This window comes from Papio anubis, chromosome 1 (genome assembly GCF_008728515.1).
Source record: "Papio anubis isolate 15944 chromosome 1, Panubis1.0, whole genome shotgun sequence".
NCBI lineage: Eukaryota > Metazoa > Chordata > Mammalia > Primates > Cercopithecidae > Papio > Papio anubis.
In genome coordinates, this window is record NC_044976.1 from 39,847,545 (window position 1) to 39,866,981 (window position 19,437).

The 19,437-nt window shown below is 45.7% G+C and overlaps 1 protein-coding gene and 1 long non-coding RNA gene across 12 annotated transcripts in view; one reads left to right on the plus strand and one right to left on the minus strand.

Annotated features, from left to right (window-relative positions):
* The window catches only part of HIVEP3 (HIVEP zinc finger 3), a 523,736-nt gene that overhangs the window by 74,393 nt on the left and 429,906 nt on the right, over positions 1–19,437 (minus strand). Inside the window, exon 1 of one of the 11 annotated variants that reach the window (XM_009206119.3) lies at positions 2,035–5,325. The exons of 9 other annotated variants lie outside the window; for them this stretch is intronic. The gene's annotated coding sequence lies outside the window, so the exon portion shown is untranslated. Of the gene's footprint in view, positions 1–1,856; positions 5,326–19,437 lie in introns of those variants that run through there. One more of the 11 variants, XM_009206121.3, reaches the window with a different exon arrangement.
* On the plus strand, positions 3,039–5,402 carry LOC116269198. The gene is made up of 3 exons (XR_004176653.1): positions 3,039–3,126; positions 4,310–4,392; positions 5,321–5,402. It is a non-coding gene; the product is annotated as an uncharacterized LOC116269198 (long non-coding RNA).

Below are 19,437 nucleotides of genomic sequence, written 5' to 3' on the forward strand. Positions count from 1 at the left end.
CTAGGGCCAGCTGCCAGCTGGGCAGGCTCAGCTTCCTGGGCTCAAGTGCATCCTCAGGACCTTCCTCCCCAGGAGCAGGGTTGGAATCCCAAGGCTGGAGTCACTGTGGACTCCATCTCACCCAACCACCTGACTTTGGACATCAGGAAGGTGGCTTACTGAAGGTCCCATGTTGCTAACAGGCAGTGTCGCCACCTGGACCCAGGCCTCCCATGGCCAAAGTTGGTTCCCCAGCCCCTTCTCAGGCGTCCACTCCCTGGCATCCCCTGGCAAAGCCCTGGGTGAGTGATGAACATCTCTACGCTTACTTTTTCTCCTGTAAGCATGCCCTACCGCCAGCATGCTGCCCTCAGGCTCCCCTCATGCCCACCCTCTTCTTTTCACTAGTTGTGCGATGATACAGACTTGAAAATTCCACTTACTACATTTTTGCAGGTGCTCAGAAGATTAACAAGTCTTTAAGACTCAAATAATTGTCTCTTAAGGGGCAGGGCCTCAGACACTGTGACGTGCTTTGGAGGAGCAGGTGATTTGATCTTTTAGCTAAAAAGCATATCCTCTAAGTTCACTCCTTTTGTGTTCCTTTTCTACTTGGTGCTACAAAGAATTCAAAGTAACTATAACAAAACCATATTTATAGAAGAATGATAAACTATAAATATGAGATAATTATAAATAAGAATAACAAATCAGAACAAAGAAAATGGAAATAAGGCAGAAAGTCAGGATTGGTGGGATAAAAAGAATACCGCTATACCAATAATAAGGACTTACGGTGTTTCTATAATTCAGCTATACATTTATATATGAGCTTCCTGGCAGCCAAGCAGAAAAGGGAGATTTGGTCCATTACAAAGTCTTATAGCCAGAGAGGAAGGAACATCTAAGTTTCTTGCAAAACTTTTTCATGTGGCACTTCAGTCAGGAGCAGTATATGATGCAGGAGATCATTTATGTCTTCAATGACACCCCTCTGGTCATTGAATACAGTGACTGATTTAATGACATCCCTCTAGTCATTGGATGTGGTGTAAATACAGTGATTGATATTTGTCAATGAAAGGCAACGTATCAGCAGAGATTCTCCTATGAGCAGTCAAAGGCCTCCTGTGACTTGTACCAAAGCAGACTGAGTGTGGAGAAGACAGGGAAATCTCATTTCATTAGATTACATCTCAGTCAACAGGGTGGCCATATAAGATACCATCCAAACTGGGACACTTGGAGAATGAAATGGGAACTACTAACAATCATGGAGAAACAACAGGAATAAACAAGGACAGTCCCAGGCAAACCAGGACAAAATGGTTACCCTTACAATTAATATTTGCCTTATGGCCAAAACTAGGCATAAGTGCCAACTGTCTCTGGGTGTCTTGTACAAACTTTTGATCTCTTCTATGGAGACTAAAGTTACCCCATGATCTCCTGATAGATTCTTAGAGACTGGTTGTCTAGTCCATTCCTCTCACTTGACAGAGGAGACTGAAGGCTAGAAAGGTGATATGATTTTCCCTGAAAAGCACACGGGAATGGTGGCAGGGCTGGACCATCCTGTGCCTCTTGACCCCCCAGACAGGGCTGTCCCCTCAATTAATAGAAGTTCTCTGTGGCTTCTGTGGCATCATGGGCACTGCAGTCTATGGCCCTTAGTCCTATGGAAGCATCAGCATGGCCCCAGGGGACATCGCAGTATCCACGGCAAGGGGGAGTAAGAAGTTGTCTAGCATCTGAACAACAGAGTTGCCCTTTCAACCTATGTCCTAACCACACTGCAGCTGCTGGACAGAAGAAATGGGGAGCCCCGCGAAGGTGGGGGAACTCATCCTGGCAGCCTTACCCCAGGTCTTGCTTACCTAAGCTAAGGTGGGCAGAAGTGCTGAGCCTTCTAAAAATCAGACATGGTAGACACGGTTTGCAGCACAGACAGAGAACTGCTCTTTGGGCTGGGCTGGGTCTCCTGGGCCTGGCTGCATTGTGATGGAGAGGCCTTTGGGTGCTATGTGTGGATAATCAAGGGTTGGCCATACTTACTATTCTTATTGACCCTTTCATGCAAGGATCTGAGAGCAGCCCCGAAACACTAGCTAGCAGCAAGCTTTGCTTCTTCCGATGGATGGATGGGACCCTGCAGCATGACTGGGTGGTGAAATGATCAATGTGAGTGGGGGTCAGCTGGCCAGGAAGGACCCTACATTGTCTAGTCCTGCGTTCTCCCCTCACTGAGCCACAAGGCTCTCCTTGGCAGGTGGGGGAGCACCCAGCAGCTGGGGTTTGGTGCAATTCCCAGGGTCAGGTGGGAGGGGCAGGGTAGATGAAGGAGACAGTCAGGTGACTGTTGCATCATCAGGTGAGTACAGGGCCAGCACTGCCTGCCCAGGGTCAGTGTCCAGCCTGCACCTGTGGGCTTGACATGGTGTTTCTCCAAGGAGAGGCGTCCTACCCACACTTCTGAGTGGGGGGCAAAAAGGCCACAGGAGCACCATTGGCTGCCAGGGCACAGAGTCAGCGAGGCCTGTGAACCGGAGGGGCCACCCTGTCATTCCGCACACAGGCATCTGAGCCATGGTGGAGAGTGGCTAGCCCAAGCCACACTGGGGCTTGGACTCCTGGGGTAGTGCTCTCTGCCAGCCTGCTCCACCACATCACAACAGGTCTGAAGTGCTTAATAGGAGGGGCAGGGGGAGAAGGGCAGCCAGAACCACAGGGCCAGATGTAGGGGAACCTGCAGGACCTAAGGAGACTTCTGCCTTGGAATGGATTCCAACTGTGGCATGGCATAAACCGAAGGACCGTTCTAATGACTGTGACCAACAGACACTAAGAAAATCATACTTTGCTACCTTCTGTGGTTCTGAGGGTATGTGTGAAATGTTAATACAAACTTGAAGTGATAAAGAAAAAAGCCACTTCTCCAGGGAATTGGTGACAGCACCTGTAAATGTCACCAGAGAAATGGGCCCAGGAGCTGGGCCAACAGATGCCTGAACCCCAGACCAGAAGAAGACGGACAGCCTCTACTGATGGTCACAGAATGGGCCATGAGGCCATCGTCAGCCACCGAGAGCTCTGGCTCAGAGACCAGCTTATAACCCTGAGGGGAACCCGAGCTTCAGCAGCCAACTGGTTAGCATACCTGACAAATTAGCTCCCACTTCAAGATGCTTCCTTCGGTCTAACTGTGGGAGCAGCCCAATAGGAAGAAGATTGGGACTTGCTGGGGCTGGAGCCACAAAGGCCTCAGGGGAGTGGGAAATGATGGAGGAGCCTGGGGCCAAGGCAGGGAGGCCTGAAGCTCTGAAACCAAGCTGGAAAGCACCTTCTGTATCGAAGGCATCAGGACAACATGGCCATGGCCCAGGGTGGACACCCCAGAGGACCTTTCCAGAGGGTGGGTGGGAAATGGGCTCTCTAAGGTGGACAATTCCACTGGTCCTGGCAGGAGGTCAGCTTGAATCTGCCTTGGGCTCTAGACTGAGGAGTTGGGGTCCCCAGTCAAAGTTAGATAAGGCTGGGGCAAGATGGGGGCAGGGGCCTGATGTCCAGTAAGCTGTTAGGCTAAGCTGGCCCTAGGCTGGTGGGGCTTAATACAGCTCTTCGCTTGTAATTTACTTACACACACACGCCCCCACATATCCCAACATGCCAAAATCTGGTCAAAAATTTTACTGACAGTAATAAAACACACTGATGCCAAAAATATAAGAAAAATTTCCTTTTAACTTAAATACCTGGGAACCCAGGGCACAAGGCCACAGGCTGAAGAGGAGGCACTCAGTAAATATTCGTATTTAATGACTTAGCAACAAAGCCAGTGCCCCTTCTAAAAATCTCTGTGTACAATACTCTCTGTGTGTGCATGTATGCATGTGTGTGTTTAAGCTGGAACAGAATTCTTCACTTGCAAAAAAAAAAAAAAAAAAAAAAACCACCACCACCACCAAAAAACCTAAAAGTGGCTATGGGCTCAGGTAGTGGCAAAACAAGCCAGATATAAGGATATGGGTCTGGAGACTAACAGGGAGAGGTGGTCAGAGAGTCACAGAAGGAAGTCTGGGCAAAGAGAGAGGCCAAGGTCAAGGTGGGGCTCTGGTTGGAAACAGGGATTGTGGCAGAGACTGAATATTTCTTCCATTAGCCAGTTCTCTTTCTTGTAGTAATCAAAGGCCCCCAAGCTGGGTCTATGGCCACCAGTTAGAGGCTTTCTTTCCCAGCCTCCCTTGCAGCTAGTTCTGGCCAATGATGTATGCAACTTTTAGGCCATAGCCAGAAGAAAAATTGCTTGTCCTCTACTTCCCCATTTTGTCAGGAAGGAACATGGATGTGGTGGGGCTGAGCCAACTGTGACCACATGGACAAGAACATCACCCCAAGGAACAGTGGGACAAGAAGGTGAGACAAAGACACCTGCCCCTGAGAGAGACATACATCTTTGAGCTTGTTACTTGGTCCCTTTTGGAGTAGTTGAACAAATACACTAACTCATCCAGGGGATTGGAGTGTGATGTTGGTGTCTGGGAGGCTGGAAAGGGTTTGGCAGAACCCAGGTCTAGGTAAGTGGGGACACAGGGAGAGGTAGCAACAAAGATCAGGGTTTAGTTCTAAAGCACAAGACAGGCACCTGTGGCGAGGTAAGCATCCAGCCATTAAACCCATGCATGCAGCAACACAGCACAGTGACTCCGAAGGTAGCTTTGAGACCCAGGCAGCCTATGGCTGAACCCTGGCTCCTCCATCTCCTAACTGATGGTCCCCTAATCTGGGGTCTCCTCTAAGCCTTAGTCTCACCATCTCTAAAACGGGGACAGTAAAAGTGTCATGTGTGGTTTAAATTGAGTTGACTCATATAAATCGCTTGGCATGGCACCTGACATATAGTAAGCATTAAATAAATAATAGTCATCATTGCTACTGGAGAAAGCATTTCCGTGGAGAGGCTGTCATGGCTGTGTGGAAAGATCTCTAGACTAGATTCCAGTCCTGGCTCTGCTGCTTTTAGGCTGACAGGCTGTCATGAGACTGACTGGGGTTATCATGTATGTAAAGTCCCGGACACACAGCTAGTGCTCAAGAAATGAGAGCCAAGGTTGAATTCAGTGGTCAAAGCAGGGCCCCCGAAGAAGCCAGTGTCACAATGACCCACCTGGATATTAGGATAGACCTGAGTTACCCCAAATAGGGGAAGCATTGGTTCCTGAGTTGGGCAGAGCCTTGGCCTGCATGCTGGAGACATGTGGTCCTAGCAGTGGGGATAAGAACACAGGCAGGCGATCAGGTGGTGACAGGTCTGATGGATCTGACTTTATGGGACACTTTTCAGATTGAATGCTTCCTACCAACCCAGGGCACAAGCTAGAACTGATAATCATGGATGATTCTCACCACAATCTTGGCACACAGCTTTCCAGGCCACCAGATCCATCTTCCTGACTCCATGGAAGCCAGACTAGATGGTTCTCCTACTGAGACTGAGACTTTGCAGCCTCCAATGTACTTCTTGGTCACTGGATTTTCATGAGATGACCAATCAGTGAGGACCATGGCAGAGCAGCTCTGTCTTGTCAGTGTCCTGAATTCTAGCCTCAATTACTGCCAAATAGAGGAGTCATATGAGCACACTCCTGTCCTTAAGCTCATAACACTTGCATCCCTCTTATTGCCATTTGATTCTGGGAGACACTGATGCCCTGAGAAGAGGCATGACTGACCCAACAAGAGAGGACTGGGAAGTCTTCAAGCCAAACTAAAGACGTTTCTGAGTCCTTCAGTCTGCTCTTTGGGGTCAACTCCTCCTAAACAGTAGGTACTGCCTGACGCTGGCTTGACCTGCTTGGGAGCTCTACGGGGGCAGAGAGGTCTGGGCTGCAGGTGGGACAGTGAGTAGCACACCTGGTGAGAGCCAGGTGGTCTCCTCACCACAGGTGGGCTGCCTCCCTGGCTTGCTTTTTCCACCTTTCTCTGGGGGTCGGCCTGTGGGCTTCTTCCAGCAAGGGCCGATCAGGAGGCCTGGAGTCACCTTAGCTGCCATGGGTCCAGTAACCTGTGGCAGGAAGCCCTGGAACACACAGGTCTACTGTGTGACCCTAGGCAAGGCGCTTTCCCTCTCTGGGCCTCAGTTTTCCCTTCTGTAACATGAAATTGGGCTGAATGACCTCAAGGTCACTTCCATTCTGACAATTCTGGATTTTGAAATCTAAGACCAGGTGACAGTGTGGCCAGCTAAAAAACACTGGCCACGTTTCCTAGTTTGCTCAGGCTGGCTGCAATATTGACCTTAGGCTGAGGAGAATTCCACGGGGTAACTTACGCCTCACATTCCTGTTAGACCTTGGTCAAAGTGAGGATCCAACTAGGGATACCTGCTGATCTTTATAAAATGCAACCCTCCCCATGGGACTGGCTAAGAGGTGGACTGGCAAGGTTAGGCTCACCCACTGGCCTATGCCACCATCCTCTTGGCTTCTCTGGGAGAAGGGCTGGGCAAGAGTCCTGTGCTGGCCTGAGCTATAGCTGCTGACACCAAGCAACCTGCAATTGTTGGTGGAAGTCCTGCCTTTCCTGCAGATGCTTGACTCACCTATAACATTCTAACCTCACTCGTGTCAGGGTATCCCATAACATTGACCTACCAGCAATCGGGGGGTCCGTGCAGAGAAAACTACCCCTGCCTGGGGATCCGCATGTATCCCAGCAAGCAACCCAGGTCTCCTGGACACCAGCTCCTGCCAGTCTAGACCCTGGCCAGGTCCTGACCTGCTGACCCTCTCCTGGGCTGTCACCACCTCCACCCCTGTCCCCAGCCATGTCATCAATCCCCAAATCTGGTTGTTTCTGTTCCCTGCCTCTCCTTTGGGCTTGGGTTCATACCCCTAGTTTTGTCGAGACCAGAAGTTCCAAAGACCAACGACAGTATAGAAATGCTGGGGAGCTTTCTTCTTCTTTTTTAAAAAAATTGTTAAATGAAAAGTTACATGAGCTTCTGCAGTTCCAAGACGGCCAAATAGGAACAGCTCCAGCCTCCAGCTCCTAGTGTGAGCGACACAGAATATAGGTGCTTTCTGCATTTCCAACTGAGGTACTGGGTTCATCTCACTGGGGCGTGTTGGACAGTGGGTGCAGGACAGTGGGTGTGGCCCACCGAGTGAGAGCCAAAGCAGGGCTAGGCATCGCCTCACCCGGGAAGTGCAAGGGGGAAGGGAATTCCCTTTCCTAGCCAAGGGTAACCATGACACACAGCACCTGGAAAATCGGGTCACTCCCACCCTAATACTGCACTTTATCAAGGATCTTAGCAAACAGCACACTAGGAGATCATATCCCATGCCTGGCTCGGAGGGTCCCACACCCATGGAGCCTCCCTCATTGCTAGCACAGCAGTCTGAGATCTAACTGCAAGGCACCCGCCATTGCTGAGGCTTGAGTAGGTAAACAAAGCGGCCAGGAAGCTCGAACTGGGTGGAGCCCACCGCAGCTCAAGGAGGCCTGCCTGCCTCTGTAGACTCCACCTCTGGGGACAGGGCATAGCTGAACAAAAGGCAGCAGAAGCCTCTGCAGATTTAAATGTCCCTGTCTGACAGCTTTGAAGAGAGTAGTGGTTCTCCCAGCATGGAGTTTGAGATCTGAGAACGGACAGACTGCCTGCTCAAGTGGGTCCCTGACCCCCGACTGGCCTAATTGCGAGACACCCTGAACTAGCGGCAGACTGACACCTCACACCTCACAGGGCCAGGTACCCCTCTGAGACGAAGCTTCCAGAGGAACGATCAGGCAGCAATATCTGCTGTTCAGCAATATTGACTCTTCTGGAGCCTCCGCTGCTGATACCCAGGCAAACAGGGTCTGGAATGGACCTCCAGCAAACTCCAACAGACCTGCAGCTGCGGGTCCTGACTGTTAGAAGGAAAACTAACAAACAGAAAGGACATCCACACCAAAACCCCATTTGTACATCACCATCATCAAAGACCAAAGGTAGATAAAACCACAAAGATGGGGAAAAAACAGAGCAGAAAACTGAAAATTCTAAAAATCAGAGTGCCTCTCCCCCTCCAAAGGAATGCAGCTCCTCTCTAGCAATGGAACAAAGCTGGACAGAGAATGACTTTGACAAGTTAAGATAAGAAGGTTTCAGACGATCAAACTTCTCCGAGCTAAAGGAGGAAGTTCGAACCCACTGCAAAGAAGCTAAAAACCTTGAAAAAGATTTGACGAATGGTTAACTAGAATAACCAATGTAGAGAAGTCCTTAAATGACCTGATAGAGCTGAAAACCATGGCACAAGAACTATGTGACAAATGCACAAGCTTCAGTAACCGATTCGATCAACTGGAAGAAAGGGTATCAGTGACTGAAGATCAAATGAATGAAATGAAGTGAGACGAGAAGTTTAGAGAAAAAAGACGAAAAAGAAACAAAAAAAGCCTCCAAGAAATATGGGACTATGTGAAAAGACCAAATCTACAGCTGACTGGTGTACCTGAAAGTGACGGGGAGAATGGAACCAAGTTGGAAAACACTCTCCAGGATATTATCCAGGAGAACTTCCCCAACCTAGCAAGGCAGGCCAACATTCAAATTCAGGAAATACAGAGAACACCACAAAGATACTCCTCGAGAAGAGCAACTCAAAGACACATAATTGTCAGATTCACCAAAGTTGAAATGAAGGAAAAAATGTTAAGGGCAGCCAGAGAGAAAGGTCAGGTTACCCACAAAGGGAAGCCCATCAGACTAACAGCAGATGTCTCAGCAGAAACCCTACAGAAGAGAGTGGGGGCCAATATTCAACATTCTTAAAGAAAAGAATTTTCAACCCAAAATTTCATATCCAATCAAACCAAGCTTCATAAGCGAAGGAGAAATAAAATCCTTCACAGACAAGCAAATGCTGAGAGATTTTGTCACCACCAGGCCTGCCCTACAAGAGCTCCTGAAGGAAGCACTAAACATGCAAAGGAAAACTGGTACCAGCCACTGCAAAAACATGCCAAAATGTAAAGACCATCAATGCTAGGAAGAAACTGCATCAACTAATGAGCAAAATAACCAGCTAACATCATAATGACAGGATCAAGTTCACACATAACAATATTAATCTTAAATGTAAATGGGCTAAATGCCCCAATTAAAAGAGACAGACTGGCAAATTGGATAAAGAGTCAAGACCCATCAGTGTGCTGTATTCAGGAGACCCATCTCATGTGCAGAGACACGCACAGGCTCAAAACAAAGGGATGGAGGAAGATCTACCAAGCAAATGGAAAACAAAAAAAAGGCAGGGGTTGCAATCCTAGACTCTGATAAAACAGACTTTAAACCAGCAAAGATCAAAAGAGACAAAGAAGGCCATTACATAATGGTAAAGGGATCAATTCAACAAGAAGAGCTAACTATCCTAAATATATATGCACCCAATACAGGAGCACCCAGATTCATAAAGCAAGTCTTAAAAGACTTACAAAGCGACTTAGACTCCCACACAATAATAATGGGAGACTTTGACACCTCACTGTCAACATTAGACAGATCAATGAGATAGAAAGTTAACAAGGATATCCAGGAATTGAACTCAGCTCTGCACCAATCGGACCTAATAGACATCTACAGAACCCTCCACCCCAAATCAACAGCATATACATTCTTCTCAGCAGCACATTGCACTTATTCCAAAATTTACCACATAGTTGGAAGCAAAGCACTCCTCAGCAAATGTAAAAGAACAGAAATTATAACAAACTGTCTCTCAGACCACAGTGCAATCAAACTAGAACTCAGGACTAAGAAACTCAATCAAAACAGCTCAACTACATGGAAACTGAACAACCTGCTCCCGAATGACTACTGGGTACAAAATGAAATGAAAGCAGAAATAAAGATATTTCTTTGAACATCTTTGAACTGGTTCTTTGAAACCAGTGAGAACAAAGATACAACATACCAGAATCTCTGGGACACATTTAAAGCAGTGTGTACAGGGAAATTTATAGCACTAAATGCCCACAAGAGAAAGCAGGGAAGATCTAAAATTGACACCCTAATATCACAATTAAAAGAGCTAGAGAAGCAAGAGCAAACACATTCAAAAGCTAGCAGAAGGCAAGAAATAACTAAGATCAGAGAATAACTGAAGGAGATAGAGACAGGAAAAATGCTTCAAAAAATCAATGAATCCAGGAGCTGGTTTCTTGAAAAGATCAACAAAATTGGTAGACTGCTAACAAGACTAATAAAGAAGAAAAGAGACAAGAATCAAATAGACACAATAATAAATGATAAAGGGGATATCACCACCAACCCCACTGAAATACAAACTACCATCAGGGAATACTATAAACATCTCTACTCAGATAAACTAGAAAACCTAGAAGAAATGGATAAATTCCTGGACACATACACTCTCCCAAGACTAAACCAGGAGGAAGCTGAATCCCTGAATAGACCAATAACAGGCTCTGAAATTGAGACAATAATTAACAACCTACCAAGCAAAAAAAGTCCAGGACCAGATGGATTTACAGTCGAATTCTCCCAGAGGTACAAGGAGGAGTTGGTACCATTCCTTCTGAAACTATTCCAATCAACAGAAAAAGAGGGAATCCTCCCTAACTCATTTTATGAGGCCAACATCATCCTGATACCAAAGCCTGGCAGAGACACAACAAAAAAAGAGAATTTTAGACCAATATCCCTGATGAACACCGATGCAAAAATCCTCAATAAAATACTGGCCCACTGAATCCAGCAGCACATCAAAAATCTTATCCACCATGATTGAGTGGGCTTCATCCCTGGGATGCAAAGCTGGTTCAATATACGCAAATCAATAAACATAATCCAGCATATAAACAGAAACAAAGACAAAAACCACAAGATTATCTCAATAGATGCAGAAAAGGCCTTTGAGGAACTTCAACAGCGCTTCATGCTAAAAACTCTCAATAAATTCGGTATTGATGGAACGTATCTCAAAATAATGAGAGCTATTTATGACAAACCCACAGCCAATATCATACTGAATGGGCAAAAACTGGAAGCATTCCCTTTGAAAACTGGCACAAGACAGGGATGCCCTCTCTCACCACTCCTATTCAACATAGTGTTGGAAGCTCTGGCCAGGACAATCAGGCAAGAGAAAGAAATAAAGGGTATTCAATCAGGAAAAGAGGAAGTCAAATTGTCCCTCTTTGCAGATGACATGATTGTATATTTAGAAAACCCCATCGTCTCAGCTCAAAATCTCCTTAAGCTGATAAGCAACTTCAGCAAAGTCTCAGGATACAAAATCAATGTGCAAAAATCACAAGCATTCTAAGACACCAATAACAGACAGAGAGCTAAATCTTGAGTGAACTCCCATTCACAATTGCTTCAAAGAGAATAAAATACCTAGGAATCCACTTACAAGGGATGTGAAGGACCTCGTCAAGGAGAACTACAAACCACTGCTCAATGAAATAAAAGAGGATACAAACAAATGGAAGAACATTCCATGCTTATGGATAGTCAGAATCAATATCATGAAAATGGCCATACTGCCCAAGGTAATTTATAGATTCAATGCCATCCCCATTAAGCTACCAATGACTTTCTTCACAGAATTGGAAAAAACTACTTTAAAGTTCATATGGAACCAAAAAAGAGCCCACATTGCCAAGACAATCCTAAGCAAAAAGAAGAAAGCTGGAGGCATCAGGCTACCTGACTTCAAACTATACTACAAGGCTACAGTAACCAAAACAGCATGGTACTGGTACCAAAACAGAGATATAAATCAATGGAACAGAACAGAGCCCTCAGAAATAATACCACACATCTACCACCATCTGATCTTTGACAAATCTGACAAAAACAAGAAATGGGGAAAGGATTCCCTATTTAATAAATGGTGCTGGTAAAACTGGCTAGCCATAAGTAGAAAGCTGAAACTGGATCCCTTCCTTACACCTTATACAAACATTAATTCAAGATGGATTAAAGACTTAAATGTTAGACCTAAAACCATAAAAACCCTAGAAGAAAACCTAGGGAATACCATTCAGGACATAGGCATGGGCAAGGACTTCATGTCTAAAATACCAAAAGCAATGGCAAGAAAAGCCAAAATTGACAAATGGGATCTAATTAAACTAAAGAGCTTCTGCATAGCAAAAGAAACTACCATCAGAGTGAACAGGCAACCTACAGAATGGGAGAAAATTTTTGCAATCTACTCCTCTGACAAAGGGCTAATATCCAGAACCTACAAAGAACTCAAATAAATTTACAAGAAAAAAACAAAAAACCCCATCAAAAAGTGGGCAAAGGATATGAACAGACACTTCTCAAAAGAAGACATTTATGCAGCCAACAGACACATGAAAAAATGCTCATCATCACTAGCCATCAGAGAAATGCAAATCAAAACCACAATGAGATACCATCTAACACCAGTTAGAATGGTGATCATTAAAAAGTCAGGAAATAACAGGTGCTGGAGAGGATGCGGAGAAATAGGAACCCTTCTACACTGCTGGTGGGACTGTAAACTAGTTCAACCATTGCAGAAGACAGTGTGGCGATTCCTCAAGGATCTAGAACTAGAAATACCATTTGACTCAGCCATCCCATTACTGGGTATATACCCAAAGGATTATAAATATGCTGCTATAAAGACACATGCACACGTATGTTTATTGCAGCACTACTCACAAAAGCAAGGACTTGGAAGCAACCCAAGTGTCCCTCAATGACAGACTGGATTAAGAAAATGTGGCACATATACACCATGGAATACTATGCAGCCATAAAAAAGGATGAGTTCATGCCCTTTGTAGGGACATGGATGCAGCTGGAAACCATCATTCTCAGCAAACTATCGCAAGAACAGAAAATCAAACGCTGCATGTTCTCACTCATTGGTGGGAACTGAACAATGAGAACACTTGGACACAGGAAGGGGAACATCACACACTGGGGTCTGTTGTAGGGTGGGGGAGGGGGGAGGGATAGCATTAGGAGATACACCTAATGTAAATGATGAGTTAATAAGTGCAGCACACCAACATGGCACATGTATACATATGTAACAAACCTGCATGTGGTACACATGTACCCTAGAACATAAAGTATAATAAAAATAAAAAAAGTTACTTGAAAAATTTTAAACCACTGCAGAATTGTACCATCCTTGGTTCTTTTCCCTGAATCTTCCTGTCCCCACATGCCCCTCCCCAGGGAAGCTACAGTTAATTTAATATGTTCTTCCCAACATCCTAATGTATTTATATTGATCTGCGACTTGCTTTTTTTTAAATCTATGTATGAATATCTAGGTTCACCTCTTTCTTTTGGGAGGCAGCAGCACTGTATTCCATTTTGAGCGGTACTCAAACTCAGCCAGTCCCTTACTGATAGATATGAAGGTTGTTTCCAGCTCTTTCTATTCCAATAAATACTACATCGAATATCTTCTGCATACTTGTATGAGTATATCACAGGCTAACCTCCTAGAAGGTAGAATACTTGATCAAAGGGAATACACCTTGAAGCTTTTCATGGGGACTGGCAAATAGCTCTTCAAAAAGTAGAAATTTACACTTCCGCCAATGGTGAGTGAGCACTATTTCCCTAACCTCCTGCCTACCTGGAGTATAAACTATCTCTTTAACATTCACTAATAAGAAAGGCAAAATGGTTGTATTTGGTTCCATTGCTGCTGTAACAATTTACTACAAATTTAGTGGCTTAATGCAAAATTTATTACCTTACAGTTTGAGTGGTCAGAGGTCTGAAATAGGTCTCACTGGGCTAAAAGCAAGGTGTCAGCAGGGCCACTTTTCTCTTGGGGGCCCTAGAGAAGAATCCCTTTCCTTGTCTTTCCCAACTTCTAGAGGGTGCCTGAATTCCTTGGCTCATGGAAGGCTCCCCTTCCACCTGCAAAGCTGGTAAAAGCCGGCCACATCTTTCTCATAACAAATCAGTCTAATACTGACTCCTGTCTCCCTCTCTCTCCTAAGGACTCTTGTGATTACATTGGGTCCACCTGGATAATCTCTCCACCTCAAGATCCTTATTTAAATCACATCTACAAATTATCTTTTGCCAATGGGCAACATATTCAGTTTCCAGGGCTTCGAATGTGGATAGTTTGGGGATCCATTATTCTGCCTACCACAAAGATATCTTAAGTTTCAGTTATAATTATTCTATTTTTTTATGAAATGGAGTCTCGCTCTGTCGCCCAGGATGGAGTGCAGTGGCTTAATCTCAGCTCATTCCAACCTCTGCCTCCCGGGTTCAAGCAATTCTCCTGCCTCAGCCTCCTGAGTAGCTGGGATTACAGGCATGTGCCACCACACCCAGATAATTTTTTGTATTTTTAGTAGAGGTGGGGTTTCACCATGGTGGCCAGGATGGTCTTGAACTCCTGACTTCAAGTGGTCCCCCACCTCAGCCTCTCGAAGTGCTGGGATTACAGGTGTGAGCCACCACGCCTGACTGATATCTTATGTTTTTAAATCTGTTTCTTGATCTCTAGAGAGGCTTAGCATTTTTGCATAAGCGTATTTACCAGTTATTTCATTTGGGAGATTATTTTTCTGGTTTACATAAACTCTTTTGATATTGAAGCTATTGACCCTTTACATATAGGTTGCAGATATCTTCTCTTTATCATTAGTCTTAGCTGTACAGAAAATTTTTTTGTTTCCATGTGGTTAAATATACCATTAATTTTTCCCTTTATGACTTTCAGGTTTCACTTCCAATATTATTTTTTAGAATGTCACCCAAATTTTCTTCTAGTTCCATTATGATTTATTTTTTCCCTCCTTTCCTTGTTTCCTTCCTTTTCCATTGTCATCTTGGCTCCATGTGGCACTTATTTGGGTGTAAGGAGTGAGTAAAGATAAAGCTTAAGTGTTTTTTCTCTCTAGCTAGCCAGTTGTCCCAACCGCATTATTGAATAGTCCACCTCCCACCTCTGAAATGTCTGTGGTGTCTGCTAAAAGCACAGGTTGTAGCCCCATTCCAAATCCACTGAAATAGAATTTGTTGGACGGCCGGGCGCGGTGGCTCAAGCCTGTAATCCCAGCACTTTGGGAGGCCGAGACGGGTGGATCACGAGGTCAGGAGATCGAGACCATCCTGGCTAACACAGTGAAACCCCGTCTCTACTAAAAAATACAAAAAACTAGCCGGGCGAGGTGGCGGGCGCCTGTAGTCCCAGCTACTCAGGAGGCTGAGGCAGGAGAATGGCGTAAATCCAGGAGGCGGAGCTTGCAGTGAGCTGAGATCCGGCCACTGCACTCCAGCCTGGGCGACAGAGCGAGACTCCGCCTCAAAAAAAAAAAAAAAAAGAATTTGTTGGAAAGGGGACCCAGAATCTATATTTTTGCTAATTTCCTATGTGAATATTATGTATCCGGCATATACTTTTCTACTGGCATTTGGGGAAGCTGATGAAATTCCTCTAACTGCCTCCTAATCACCCTGCTTCCAGGTTTCTAGCCTTCTCCCAGACCACCATTCATTGTGGAAAGAGAACTCTCTTTAGTTGCCAACCTCGCCAGGCCTTTCCCCTCGTCAAGAATTCTCAATGGCTCCCCAGGGCAGAGAGATTCAGTCATTGGCGTTTCAGTTCTGTCAAAATTGGGCCCACCCAGTCTTCCTGGCCTCCTCTCTCTCCATCCTGCTCTTACACTTTGAACTCTCTGCCTTTACACATTGTTGTTCCTGGTGGGACATGCCAAGAAAGGAGTCTGGAGACATTCCACAGAGGAGTCAGGGAACCCTTCTTTGAGCTGGGTTTTGAACTATGGGAAAATGTTGATGGTGAGATTTGCAAGAAAGAGACTCTAGGTGGGAGGTCTGTGATGGTTAATATTGAATGTCAACTTGATTGGATTGAAGGATGCTGAGGGTGTTGCCAAAGGAGATTAACATTTGAGTCAGTGGACTGGGAAAGGCAGACCCACCCTCAAACTGGGTGGGCACCATCTAATCAGCTGCCAGTGTGTCCAGGATAAAAGCAGGTAGAAGAATGTGAAAAGGCTAGACTGGCTTAGCCTCCCGGCCTACATCTTTCTCCTGTGCTGGATACTTCCTGCCCTCACACATCGGACTCCAAGTTCTCCAGCTTTGGGACTCAGACTGGCTTCCCTGCTTCTCAGCTTGCAGACGGCCTATTGTGGGGCCTCACCTTGTGATCGTGTGAGTCAATACTCCTTAATAAACGCCCCTTTATATATACATCTATCCTAGTAGTTCCGTCCCTCTTGAGAACCCTGACTAATACAAGGTTCAACGTATGCAAAGCACAGGAGGCTGGAACGTGGCCACAGGAAATGTTGTTTCAGGGCTACAGGCAGCGGCCCCACGATATGCTGGGATGGCTTCTGGACACTGGGAGGTGTTTCCACACGTCCCCTCCTAGGCCCCAGAATGACGAGATAAAGTCGCAAACTGTGAAGATTCAGTTATGTCAAGCAGACCTTCTAACAGAGCTATAGTCAGTGACTGCCCTCTGAAAGCAGGTGGAAGGCACAACTGGGTCCCCACGGGGCGGGCAAGGACGTGCTGCTGCTGCTGTTGGGCTGGACCGTGCTTCCAGGGTGACCAGCCCCTCACACCCTCTGACCTGGATTCATTCATGGAAACCCAGCACAACCTAGAGTCCATGGATAGCCTGTGTTGGAAGGAGATTTTCTGCTAATCCAATAGGTCAAGCAGCACTGCTCCCCCAAGAAGCCTGGATTGTCTGCCTTGAGCCAGGCCTGTGGCTTAACCAGTTCATCAGTGTCTTCCAGGTGAACCTGCCTCCCGCTAGCCTGGGCAGGAACTGGGCTTCATTCAGATTTGCATTTCCAGTGCCTGATACAGAACTCAGCTCTCAGTAAAATACTAAAAATATTTAAAAACACTTAACTGACCACCTACTATGCCCAAACGAAACAAACATATTGATTCTTACACATCCCCTTTTTATAGATGTGGGAGGGGATGCGGGGCTGAGGCTAATGGCTTTAGATCAGACACAAAAAGGCAAAGGCAGGATTTGAACCCCGAGTGCTGGCCAACATCCAGGAAATCCCCGAGGGCCCTGATCTTGTCAGAATGACCAAGTGAATCCTACCTTCCTTCCCTGTGTCTGAGATCCTCCAGGAAGTCTTCCCTGGTTAACTACAGCCACCTACGTACAGTTGCATCAAAGTCCTCCCTGCATGCAAGTCACTCTGCATGACCATGTTAACCTTAAGGCGGAGTTTCTTGTTAACTGCTTTTTCCCTCAATCATGAGTGATGGATTTTTCACTGTCTGGGAGGCTCTCAAATAATTTCCCTTGGATGACTGGTCTCCGTGTTCCTACTTTTCCTTCTCCTCCCTCCCAACTCCAAGACCTAAACAGGGCTTGGAATTTCTGCACACTGGTCAAAAAGCAAATTCTACTGAAAGCAAAGAGAAGCCTACGCAATCCTAGACGAGTTAGACCTGGCTGGTGTTTGTCTTCCTGTTAGAGCGCTCAGGGATCCAGGCGAAACTGATATCACCAAGGAGGATGAAGTCTCCTGTGACATCCCCATAGAAAGCAAAAACATGTTTCACAGTCAAGATCAAGCAATGATGTGCAAAAACTCTACTCTGCCAGACTTGCAGAGGCCCAGATTTCCCCGATTGTCTGTGGTTGTGATAATTCAGAGGAAGATCATCCAAACCAATGTTCTGTGCCTAGACCGAGCAAATGAACTCTGACTATGTGCCAGGGCTGTTCTTAATACCTTACACAAATTCGCTCATTTATTCCTCACAATGACCCTATCAGGCAGGTACTATTATCATTCCCATTTTACAGGTGAGGAAACTGAGGCCAAAATCACAAAACTGCTAATCCAACAGAAGCAGAGACAGAACCTGAACTTGGACCGTCAGGTGGCTCCTGCAGTGGTGACCCTCAAGGCAGCTGGGCCACATCAGCCTCACAAAGAGGACACAGATTTGAATCACAGTCCTGACACTGCAGGTAGCCAAACACTGTTTCTAGCAGCCTGCCTTTCCTTCATAAGGGCTAAGCTTGTTAACTTTTTTTTTTTCCTTTTACCTGGAAAAGTATCTACAGTGTTTAAGCCTCACTTTCTTTGAGACCGAAAATGAACTGAGATCAGCCGCTATAGCCTTACCTCGCCTACACGCATCTACAAACAAAGCCCAGATGCTTGTAGCTAATTCATCTACTAAGTTATCTAATGTAATGTACATAGCTATCTATCCACCTACCTATCTCATTGTTTATTTATATCCACTTTTCCCCGTGAGGATTAAAAGAGGCTTCTGGACACCCATGAGAACTCAGTGGGCATCTATGAACTTAACTCGACCTGTTTATCTTAAATGGTCCAGGAAGTGCTTGTGGGTGAAAGAGCTTAGGGAAGAACAAAGCCTGAAATAAGAGTTGGGCAGGCCCAGCAGGCTTGTCTTCTGGCCATTTGTGTCCAGTCAGTCTCTCATCGACCTTGCCTAAGAAACACCTGAATTCCACATTTGCTGCAGTGGCCTGATCTCTTGTCAGTTTCTGGCAGGTCTCTCGTTGTTCATTTGATGGCGTTTTGTTTCCATACACGTGACTGTGCCACAAAAGGCACACCTACCTACAAGCTTCCTAGGTAGTTAAGGTTCTTGTGTCTACTATGGAGGGCAATACATAGAATACACAATAATATACACACACATACTATAAGATGAACCACAGAAGAAAAAATGGCTGGGAGACTGGGTGACATATAGAGTGTAGTCCAACAGAAGAGGCAGCAACTGCCTGTGGCTTCTGTCATTCTTGCCCACATGGCAGGATAGATATAACGGTATAGTAATGATAAAGCAGTTATAAGGATCACTCTACTGCAACTCATTTCTTCACTTCTCCACTCAGTCTGCAAGTACTACGTGGGCCTTCTCAATGTCAGGCCAGTAAGATCAAAACAGACATAAATCATAGGCCTTACTATAAGCTACAGTAATCAAGACAGTATAGTATCAATACAAACAGACACAAGAAGATCAATGGAAACACAGTAGGGTAAGGAAACATACTCCTACACATACAGTCACCTGATGTTATTTATTTAGTTATTTAGGGACAGGATCTCAGTCTGTTGCCCAAGCTAGAGAGTAATGGCACAATTTTGGCTCACTGCAACCGCCACCTCCTGGGTTCAGGTGATTCTCCCACCTCAGTCTCCCAAGCAGCTGGGACTACAGACATGTGACACCGTGCCTGGCTAATTTTTATATCCTTTTTTAGAGATGGGGTTTCACCATGTTGGCCAAGCTGGTCTTGAACTCCTGGGTTCGAGTGATCCACCCACCTTGGCCTCCCAAAGTGTTAGAATTACAGGTGTGAGCCACCACACCCAGTCTCAGTCACCTGATTTATAAGAAAAATGCATCTGATAGAGGAAATGATG